Genomic DNA, 11,429 nt, shown 5'->3' with positions numbered 1-11,429 from the left:
AACCTTAAAAAACTCAGCCCCAACTATCTCGCCTTCAACATAGATGGCAATATAATTAAGGTGGCAACTGAGGTAAAAACACAAGGTTTCTACCTTGATTCCACATTATCTCTCAAAAAACAAGTCAACCCCTTGGCTTCCTCTACAGCGAACACCTGCAAATTAATCAGGACCTGCAGACCCTACCTTTCCAAAACTAACTGTATCACACTAGCCAACGCGTTAGTAATGTCTAAGTTGGACTACTGTAATGCCCTTTATGCGGGCGCCAATAAAACTGTCATAAACAAAATACAAATACTGCAGAATAATGCTCTTAGAGCAGCGTTGGACATACCTCGCAGAGCACACATTTCTAATATCAGGAAAGACCACCATTGGTTAAAAATCAGTGACAGAGTTCTTCTCAAGATGTTATCTCTCACCCATAAAGGACTGAACAATACTTCACCTCCTTACATCTCGGCTAGACTGACCAGAAAATCCTCTAGTCACCACACCAGAGCTTCTAACCATCTCCTACTAGAAACTCCTACATTCAGACTAACAAAAGTGGGTGGAGCAAGCTTCCCTGTTAGAGCTGCCCAAGCTTGGAATGCACTTCCTATTGCATTGAGAGCTAATCTACCCTACTCTAGATTTAGAGGTAAGGTGAAAAGTTGGCTTTGGTCCAATGACAACTAACAAACTGATCCCTTGCACTAAACCCTGGATCACTGCATACAACTGCCTTGATACGTCTGAAATTTGGACTATAGACTATCTCATTGCCCTCTGTGTGTTGTGAGGTTCTCTTATCTTGTACTTTTTGTATATAGGAACTGTAAAAACGACAATAAGACATGTATTGCATCAGCTGTTTTTTTCCGATGTATGTAACCTAAGCTTAAGTAATCTTGTGCCCGTTGCGCCCGGCTACCCCAGGGTTTGGGGCGCATTATCAAATAATAAACTAAACTAAACTATAAAGGCACCATTCTTAGCGTATCCCATAAAAAACAGAGATTTCTTTATAGAAATAGGTTTCACTGAACATGCTTGGGCTGATTCATGGAATCATGTGCGCCGAAAAACGGGCTTTGTACGCCATTCTGCTTGCAAATCCCTGTTTCACAAATGGGGATTTGCGAGCAGAATGGAGCACAAAGCCCGTTTTTTGGCGCACCTAATTCCATGAATCAGCCTCTGTATGTCAGCAGTGTTATCTCAAAAACATGATTTGAACCTCAAAACTATTGTGTAGGCAAGTAAGGCATTTTTTCAAGTTGAAATTAAATTCAGTGAATGTGAAAAGGCTCTTTTGACCACTGTGTGGGCGTTGCAACATTTTCGCCCCATTGTTCAAGGGGAAAAGGTAATCATTGAGACAAATCATCAACCATTGCAGTTTTTACAGAGTAAAAGGATTAGGTCAGACAACTAGCACAGTCTAGAATTACTTCATGGATATTGGCATTGCAAGGCTTTCCTGTAGAAGTGAGGTATGGCCAGAATAAAAAGAGTCCAATTGCTCAAGGATTAGCAGATTTACATGACTGTGCAACTTAACATGTATCAGATGAAGAAGAGGTGTAATCTAGTTTGCAGGAGTTTGAACAATCACCACACAAAGATTTTAATGAAAAGACATTCAAGAATTTACCAACTGTATATGTTGATGGATGTGCTTTTCACATTGAAAATGACAGCAGTAAACAGTTGGTATCAGGGATAGGAAATGTCTGGTTGAAATGTGAGGACATTCCTAGTATAGGGATGAGAATTGGGGCTAGGAGTAGCCAGGTAGCAGAGTTGGCCGCCATTTATAAAGCAATTACTACTGTAGTTGATAACAAATTCAGTGAAATTGTCCTGGTGACTGATTCTGATTATGCACAAAATAGCTTTGTAGAGTATTTGACAGGCTGGAAAGCAAGAGGCATGATCACATATAATAAAATGCCCCACAAGCATGGGAAATGATACAAGCTATAGACAAATTAGTGTCAGAGAATAATTTAACAGTATACTGGAGGAAAATGTGTGGACATTTAAAAACTCCAGGAGAAGATAAGGAGGGAAATGATGAAGCAGATAAATTGGCTAAGGTTGGGGCTGTTATGGGAGAGTTGTTACCCAGTGAACACTTAATTGGTGAAATACAAATAGATGCCGCCACACGCTCTAAGGCTCCAAAAGAATTAGAACAAACAGTAGTGCAATGGAGTTATGATACATCAGATCGAGATCTGATTAAGGCGCAAAAAGATGATCGATATTGGGGATCTATTATAATCATTTGATGGACCCCGAACAAAATCCTTTGACTGAAAATGATTGTACAGGAAAAGAACAGTTGAGGGTGTTATTGAAGAATAAAAAATGGATTAGACTTCAGGACGGACCTATGATCAGGGAATCCATAACAGGACAGATACAGTGGGTGGTACCCCTTTGATTCAGAGGGCTAATGTTACACCATGCACATGATGCAATAACTGCAGGACACAGAGGTTCACAAAAGACTTTAGAGATACTGGAAAATTATGCTTACTGCCCACGTATGTCACAAGATGTGGAATTATGCACCAGGGGGTGCCTGGTATGTGCACAATTTATGCCCGCTTCACCAATGCATAGACCTCCACTGATGAAAAGAGGCTTAACTCTTCCATGGTCAGATTTGCAATTGACTATGTAGGGCCTGTAAAAAGGTAGAGTAGGGGAAACCGTTATCTTTTGACCATGGTTTGTTTGATGTCGAAATGAGTAGAGCGTATCCCAGCACCAGATTGTAGTGCACAAACAGCAGCTACATTACTGGAAAATCATATATTTTCAAGATTTGGATTACCACAAAGAATAGAGGAAGTCATTTCACAAGCATCTTAATGAGTAAGGTGTGGCAGATATTGGGGGTGAAATGGTAACTGCATATTGCGTACAGGCCTGCCTCTTCTGGAAATGTTGAATGTTGCAACAGGTCTGTTGTGGAGATATTAAAGAAGTTTGTAGCGGATGCAGGTTCCAGTTGGGATTTACGATTACCTCTGGTATTGATGGCAATCAGATCGACTCCTGCCAAAGCGACAGGTATCAGTCCTCATGAGGTGTGAACAGGAAGAAAGATGGTACTGCCACAACATGTATTATACAGGACTCATGAGCAGACACTTGTGAGTGCATCTAAAGTTTATGAATATGTGGAAGAACTGAGGAAGCATTTACAACATGAATTTTCATTTGTGCAGCGAAATTTGGAAAGAGCTGCTGACAGTGCAAAGTCCTATTACGATAAAAAGGCGTCTGTGAAAGAGTATAATGTAGGGGATCAGGTATATAAGTTTCATTTTGGAAAAGGTAATCATGAAAATTCTAAATTTTTTGCGGCCTGGCAAGGGCCATTTCAAATAGTGGATAAGGTGTCCCCAGAAGTTTACAAAATAATAAAGACAGAGGGTAAAATGGTGACAGAACAATTTGTTCATGTTAACCAAATTAAGCCCTGTCACCCCAAACATGAAATCAGGAGACTTAAGCAAGTAGAGACAGCTTAAGTGCCCTGAGTACATGGAGAGAAAGACGCAGTGACTGTTTTCATAGTGTGCCATGCCATAAAAATAAAAATAGATGTAATGTTTATGGTAGAGATAATTGCAGATGAAAATACCACACGTGAGAAAAGTGCAGTAATAAAAATTGATAGAAGGTGCTGAATCAGGTTAACTTACTATGGTATAATGTGCTAAAATATTCTGCATGAAAATTATGTTGAAGTATGATAATGTGAAATGTAAATATTCTTGTTTTCTCTTTAACATTTGCTTTGTTGCAGGTATTCAAATCATATTTAGAGCCACATTTCTGCTTTTAACAGAATGGTAGAAAGGGTAACATTGGTATTGTGCTATGTACTTAATCTGTCCCTTTTTTATTTAATTTAGAAAGATAACTAACTTTGGTTGGGGTCGGAGGTCACAGGACCGGTGGACATGAGAGATGATGGAGTCATGGAGTGCACTGGATGAAGCTCAAGTAAAGCCTCCGGACCGAAGTATGGAGGTGAAGACAGAGCGACAGGGATGCCTAAAGAGATGATTTCTATGAAAAAGCACCCCAGAGCGCCAGGGTGAAAGAGTTTCACCAGATGAACCAGATGATGAAAAGTTGATGACCAGGACATCTTAGAGGTGCGGTCATGAAGATAGTGAACGTCAATAATGGAACAGTAGTGAATTGAACTTAATTCTGCAGCGATGTGGGTGGAGCATAATATCATCCTATGTGACTGGAAGTAAGGGCGATGGAGTCTCACAACTTTAATATTTTATTAATTGTTTTAATTAGTTATGTTAGTTCTTTGTTTTATTTATTTGTTTTATTTAATTATTTTGTTGTTATAACTAAAATGTTGATTTCACAACTATATAAAGACATTTGAATATACATGGACACTTCGGTTGGAAAGAAACGTGTACACTATTTCTATGAGGATTTATGAGCCCGTTTGGGATCTGTTTTACTTTTGTTATGATTAAGGAGTGGTTTATTATGAAATATTTCAATGTTCATTTTACTGAGTTGCTAGTATTTCAATTGTGATATATATGATGGAAAAGAAAGAAGAACATTTGGGTTTCCTCCAATTGTGGGTTTGATTAGCCAGAATTGTCCCAAAAAGGAGGGTATGTAAGGACATGTATAGCATTTTTGCCAAAATATAATAGCATTTTGCCAGTATAATATAGCATTATTGGTAACATGCAAAGTACAGGATTTATAACACAGCCAGGCCCAGTTTGAAACTGCAGATATTCAGAGCACACATACAAAACTTAGTGGGCTGCCAGGTTCAAATAATGAAGTGAACCATGTATTTTGGATGCTTCATGTATGGAGACTACATTAGAATGCATAACTGACTAACATTATTAACATAACTACTACATGCTAACTTTTAACTTGATAATATAGTCTTCTATGCAAAATGAGGTGAAATCCATGTTTTGGTGGCACTGCTGAGATTCATTTTAAATGCACACTAGCGTTTTATTCAGCTTGTGGAGAGCAGATGCAGGAAGGAAAATGAAACAGTTACTATAATCATGAAGCTTTCATTGTTTTGAAAACGAAGGCTGACACAGAGCACATTCTTTTTAACCTGATTGGGAGAAAATGTAGGCAGACAAGCCACGTCAATAAAGGGATGGGTAAAAGTTTTCTTGGAAAATAGAAATGGAGAGAGCAGTTAGTTGATGCTGGGCTGAGGAGACAGACAGACGGAGTTTCCAGGGGGTAGAGCACTGATGAATATAATCAGTTGGTGCTCCCCCATACAAGCTTACAGAGAAGTTTCTCGCTGACATTGCATGTGTGAACACAGCGGGGTTGTATGGGGACTTCAAAGAATTACTGACCTTGGTAAAATAAGTGCTAAGTGAGATCCAGATAAAATGGTCGTATGTGTGACTAAGATTTATTGCAGTGTAGGGAAGTTAGAAAATCATTGCATGTTTATTTTTCTCTATTTTCAGAATGTGGGAACATTAAACCATGTTACAAAATACCTGCTTGTTCTGTTTCTTCTTTTATATTGAAGATGATGCTGTAAATAACATTGTAAGATGTGGTGACTTGTAAATGAGATGCAATACAAAACACATATATAAAAACAATTGGGATCTTTGTGTCATTCATGCATCTGTGGATTATTTACATAAGTGAAGTACAAAGGGGAGGTGTATATCAGTGCTGTAGTGTATTTACTAATTTACCACTGTAATTGAAATAGTAAATAAGTCAGTACTAAATATCTACAAGGTAAAGGATGTGTGTGCTATATAAAGAGTGAGCCCTTCCTTGCATGCTGCTGGGACGATCTCTAATCTGATACATAGATTACTGGATGTACATAAGCCAGTAATGCCTAATGGCACATAGATTACTGGATGTGCATAAGCCAGTAATGCCAGCCACAAACTATAGGTGGCACATTGAACACATTCTTTGGGTTCACTAAAGTGCATAAGTCTGGGGCTCTCTACAGACAACTGGAAGGTATTCTAACAGAAAGGAAAGGTTTGTTTTATGATGGGGTCATAGTATTTAAAAAAAACATGCTCACCCCTAAACCACAGGAATGAAATACCGCAAAACAAGATACCACTACAATTTCCACCAATACAAGCTAACAAGGTATGGTCACTAAAATAGTGTGATACCAAACCCGCTCTAAATGTAAGACTAATTTACCACCAAATTACCGCCAATATTTCTACAGCAAGAAAATACCACCAAATCCCGAATTTACCCCAGTAAAACAAAATCTCCTACATGTACAACATCATCAACAATCCACAATGGCACACCTTAAGTCTAAAATCTTTAAATCCCAAATACAGAACACCGTGGTAGAAAGAGTCAAGGTACAACCCTTTGCTTCAGGCTCAAAACACTCAAGGGTTGGTCAAGAGATGGAGACAATATGACATAAAGGCCATTGAGCTCTGCAGGCCCATTCTGATGATTACCGTGAAAGCAGGAGAGTCACGAGAATCAATACATTGTTCTAAACCTAATATGGATGTTTCATCTCTGTCACAATTCCCATCCATGGCTGAATGTGCAGACTCAGATGACAAGTGCAACACCCACTGGCACCACCTCTCCAACGTGGGTAACACACACAGCTACCTACATTTCCTCACAAAACATTACTTATGCTGGGAGAACTTAAGCTTTATACGAAAAGTGATTAACATCCAAACCCTGACATGGCGTCCAAATATGAACCATTTAGTGCCAGGCCTTTATTTCTATAATTCAATATGAGGCCTCTGTGAGATTGCATCACTTCAAACTCCAGTGTCCATACCCATCACTTCAGATCTTACCCAATAGGAGCAAACACACTGCACTCACAATTTTCCAGTGGCCCCACTTTCTCACAGCTTGGCAAAGACCCTTACTCTTGTATACCAGACCCTCACACATGTCAGGGTCACTTTACCACTCCTCAGATATGCCTCTATGATGCAGAAGAAAATTACTTTCTCTGCACAACACCCTTTCATGTGCACCCTCATACAAACCAGCCCCATTATTATTTAGCCTTTGAACTGAAGTTGCAAACCATCTACAACCAAGTTTCATTTACACCTTTAGCTCCCTCTCACCTCATGCCAAGTGACACCTCACCAATCACCATCATACTCCATTTCACTCACCACAGACAACAAACTCCCTCTATCACTACTGCTACTGCCTACATGAGGACCAACACATTTCACCATAGAAATGCACACTGTGCCTACCCAAGGAACTGCATGCACCCACCAACTAACAGGCAGCCACCATTGCCAGGTCCAATGGGCCACTACAAGCATCTGTGTACGGCATTCCATGCAGCCAGAGGTCCAGTATCATTCAAGAAGCATGGCTGACGCTTGCTTCCTCTTCGCCAAAAGAAGTCCCACCTCATGGAGATCCAGGTTAATGGTGGCACTGTTGCAGAGAAGGTCAACTGGGCTCGAGAAAAACTAGAACAGCAGGTGGCTGTCGGTGGTGTCTTTGGCCAGGACACGATGATCTATGTCATTGGAGTTACAAAGGGCAAGGGATACAAAGGTGTAACTAGCAGATGGCACACAAAGAAACTGCCACCAAGACCCACAGAGGTCTGCGAAAGGTCGCTTGCATTGGAGCTTGGTATCTAGCCCGTCTGGTCTTTTCTGTTGCCCGTGCTGGTCAGAAAGGCTACCATCATTGAACGGAAGTAAACAAGAAGATTTACAAGATTGGTCAAGTTTACCACACGAAGGATGACAAAGTGATAAAGAACAATGCTTCTACTGACTACGACTTGTCTGACAAGAGTATTAACCCCCTGGGTGGCCTTGTGCACTACAGTGAGGTGACTAATGACTTCATCATGCTAAAGGGCTGTGTTATCGGGACCACAAAGTGAGTACTTACTCTGCAAAAGTCACTTCTGGTGCAGACTAGCCAACGTGCCCTAGAGAAGATTGACCTCAAGTTTATTGACACCACCTCAAGGTTCGGCCATGGCCGTTTCCAGACTGTGGAGGAAAAGAAGGCTTTCATGGGACCACTCAAGAAGGACCGTGTCACCAAAGAGGAGACTGCTTAGATCTTTGGGCCTCTGTTAATGTGGTGCTCTTGTCTGACTTGGAAATAAACCATATTTTTGAAAAAAAAGAAGCATGGCTGACATGCACTACACAGTAACCAGAATTAGGAATACAGCAACCTTCACACATGTTAGGTTGTAACTGAAGAAAGAACTACTAGAACATGGGCCCAGCTGCTGGTGTTCATGGATACATAGTGGTCACAAGCAGAGAAGCACCAGAGACCAGTATGCCTGTGACTAAATTGACCTCTCTGTGGTGTGAGGTAATACACAGGATTTGGCCAAACCCCTAAATGTATATGTTATGTTATGTTACTTGGCATTTATATAGTGCCTTATGTATCATTGGTATGATTTCAAAGCGCTGGTAGGTTGAACGTCCTCGGGAACTGTAGTTCAAGTCAGTAGAGAGCGAGAGAGAGTCACAAGGTGCGTGGGTGCACCGGATATGTGTGCAGCCAGTGTAGCAGTTGCATGATGGCTGCTTCTTAGCGGTAGGTGTGGTGGTGGGGAGGTCAGTTGTATGTGTTAATTTTGGAGGGTGGACTGCCAGACTGATTTCTGGCTGTGTTAGGCCTGAAGAGACGCTTAAATTAGCGGTGTGTGCTCAGCTAGCTGTGTTTATTTAGGATGAGGAGGAATATGTGGGGGATGTTAGTTTGAGAACCGCTATACTGAGTGTGTCATAGTATCGCTGTGTTCTAGTTGAGTGGTGGTGTAAAGGAGAGATTAAGCGTGGTAGTGTGGTATGGTGGTTATCAGTAAAGCGGTTGAGATTGAGCACTCATCTATACCATCTATTCTATCCATTTTATTTACTCTGACCGTTCATTCCGGTTCGTCTGTTCATCCATGACATTTGTTACATCTATTTAATCTACTAGACCTTCTATCCATTCCATCCACTCGACCCTTCATCTACGTGATCTACTCCATTCATTCCGTGGACCGATTTCATCCTTTGTTTCATCCACTCGACCCTTCATCCATGTGATCTACTCATTCATTCCGTAGGTCCATTTCATCCTTTGTTTCATCAACTGTTTAATGTGTTCTAGCTGTTCCATCCTTCCTATTCATTTGATTTGCTGCGTTTGTTCTACCCACTCCATTTGTTCCATCCATTTACTCCATTCCATCCGTTTAATGTGTTATATCTGTTCCATCTGTTCCATCCACTCCATGCGTTCCATCCACTCCATTTGTGCCTTACACTCCATATGTTCCATTTGCTCTATCTGTTCATCTCCTCTATCTGATCATCTACTCAATGTGTTCCATCCAATCCATCTGTTCCATCAACTCCATCTGTATCATCCACTCCATCTGTTCCATCCACTCTATCTGTAATATCCACTCCACCTGTTCCATCCAATCCACCTGTTCCGTCCATTCTTTCTGTTCTATCAACTCCATTTGTTTCTTCATTCCGGCTGTTCCGTCTACTCTATCCGTTTCATCAACTGCGTCGTTCCGTACACTCAATTAGTTCTATCTATTTAATCATTTTCATCTGTTCCATTTGTTAGGTCTACTCATCCTTTCAATCCATTCTATCTGCTTGTTCATCTCATCCATTCAGTCTACTCAGCTGTTCTGCCCGTTCCATCCCTACCATCTAATCCGTCTGTTCCATCCACTCCATCTGTTCCATCTAGTCCATCCGTTCTATCCACTCATCCATTGTATCCACTCCATCCGTTCCATCCACTCCATCCGTTCCATCCACTCCTTCCACTCCATCCACTCTAACCACTCCAACCCTTCCACCCACTCGATCCCTTCCATCCTCTCCATCCCTTCCATCCACTCCATCCCTTACATCTACTCCATCTCTTCCATCCACTCCATCTCTTCCATCCACTCCATCTGTTCCGTCCAATTCCATCCACTCCATCTGTTCCATCCTCTCCATCCGTTCCTCCACTCCATCCATTCCTCCACTCCATCCATTCATCCACTCCATCCATGCCAGCTACACCATCTGTTCCATCCACTCCATGTGTTCCATCCACTCTGTGTTTTATCCACTCTATGTGTTTCATCCATTCCATCCGTTTTATCCATTCCATCCATTTTATCCATTCATCAGTTCCATCCACTCCATTTGTGCCATCCACTCCATCCAGTCCATCAGGTCCATCCACTTCGTCTGTTCCAAAGATTGTTATCTTTGTTCAACAAACATTTTTTTTAAATTTTTTTTAAGGGAAGAGCCACATTTTAAGTGATTTGCGGAAAGACATAAGGTCTTCGGTGAGTCGAATGTGGGGTGGAAGTGAGTTCCACAAAGTGAGGGCCAGGGCTGAGAATGATGATCCACCTAACATGACTGTGTCGGTGTTTGGTATCACTAGGAGGCGGGCAGAGCTTGATCTTAGAGTGCGCAGTGGATGGTAGGGTTTTAGCTTGTCCTTAAGGTATTGATGTCTGGTTTTATGCATTGCTCGGTCAGAGATGCATAAGGTTTTGAAGGTCACCCTTCGTCCAACTGGAAGCCAGGGGAGAGTTTTCAGATCTGGAGAGGTGTGATCTCTTGGGCCAAGTGCTAGTAGCAGTTTGGCTGCAGCATTTTGTGATCTTTGCAGTTTAGCCAGGTGGTATGCTTGGACTCTGAGGTAGAGGGAGTTAGCATAGTTCAGTCTAGTCATTACAATTGACTGTACAGTGGCGAGTCTGTTGGGAAAGGAGAGGTATGTGCCATTAGAAGGCTGTGACCATACACATCAGATAACATTCATGGAACTAACACACACTATCGTTGTCTGCAAATGGCTCCAAATCATGGCCAAATAATTTGTGAACATCGTGCTATACAACAAAAGAGACTGTTAATGCAATATTGAGGAGTGTCCAACCTCTATACTATCATGAACAAGACGCATTGAGTGCCAATTACCAAATGGATCACGCACATTGCAAAGTCAACAGTTTGATGATCCATACCATGTCCCTTCCGCCTTTATCTTCACCTGTAATCCAACATCACATGGAGTGCTCTGGACAGACTATTCACAACTGACATATCACCATCATGAGCAGGAAAGGAAGCCACACAGAGACAATCTAAATGTGATTCAATAGTAATTCCGCCTATGCTCAATATACCCAAGCCATCAAGAGACATATAATTTGCCCTCATAAAAGTGGCATGGTTTACAGGGCAAATAAATAGCTTTAGTATGATGGGCATTTAATTTCTGCCCGGGAAGGATGCGGGGTAAGGCTTCCAGCTTTTCTTTGCCTGTCTGGAGCAGTCTGGCGACATGGCGTGGTATTCTTATCCTTGTCTCCAAGA

The 11,429-nt window shown here is 41.4% G+C and overlaps 1 pseudogene; it reads left to right on the top strand.

The window, feature by feature from the left end:
- The first annotated feature begins 7,421 nt into the window (after positions 1-7,421).
- On the top strand, positions 7,422-8,199 carry LOC138528046 (large ribosomal subunit protein uL3-like; annotated as a pseudogene).
- The last annotated feature ends 3,230 nt before the right edge of the window (positions 8,200-11,429 follow it).

This window comes from Ambystoma mexicanum, chromosome 7q (assembly GCF_040938575.1).
Source record: "Ambystoma mexicanum isolate Mex_15411 chromosome 7q, UKY_AmexF1_1, whole genome shotgun sequence".
NCBI lineage: Eukaryota > Metazoa > Chordata > Amphibia > Caudata > Ambystomatidae > Ambystoma > Ambystoma mexicanum.
The sequence above is the reverse complement of the archived record's forward strand: the minus strand, read 5'-3'. Positions and strand labels throughout refer to the sequence as shown.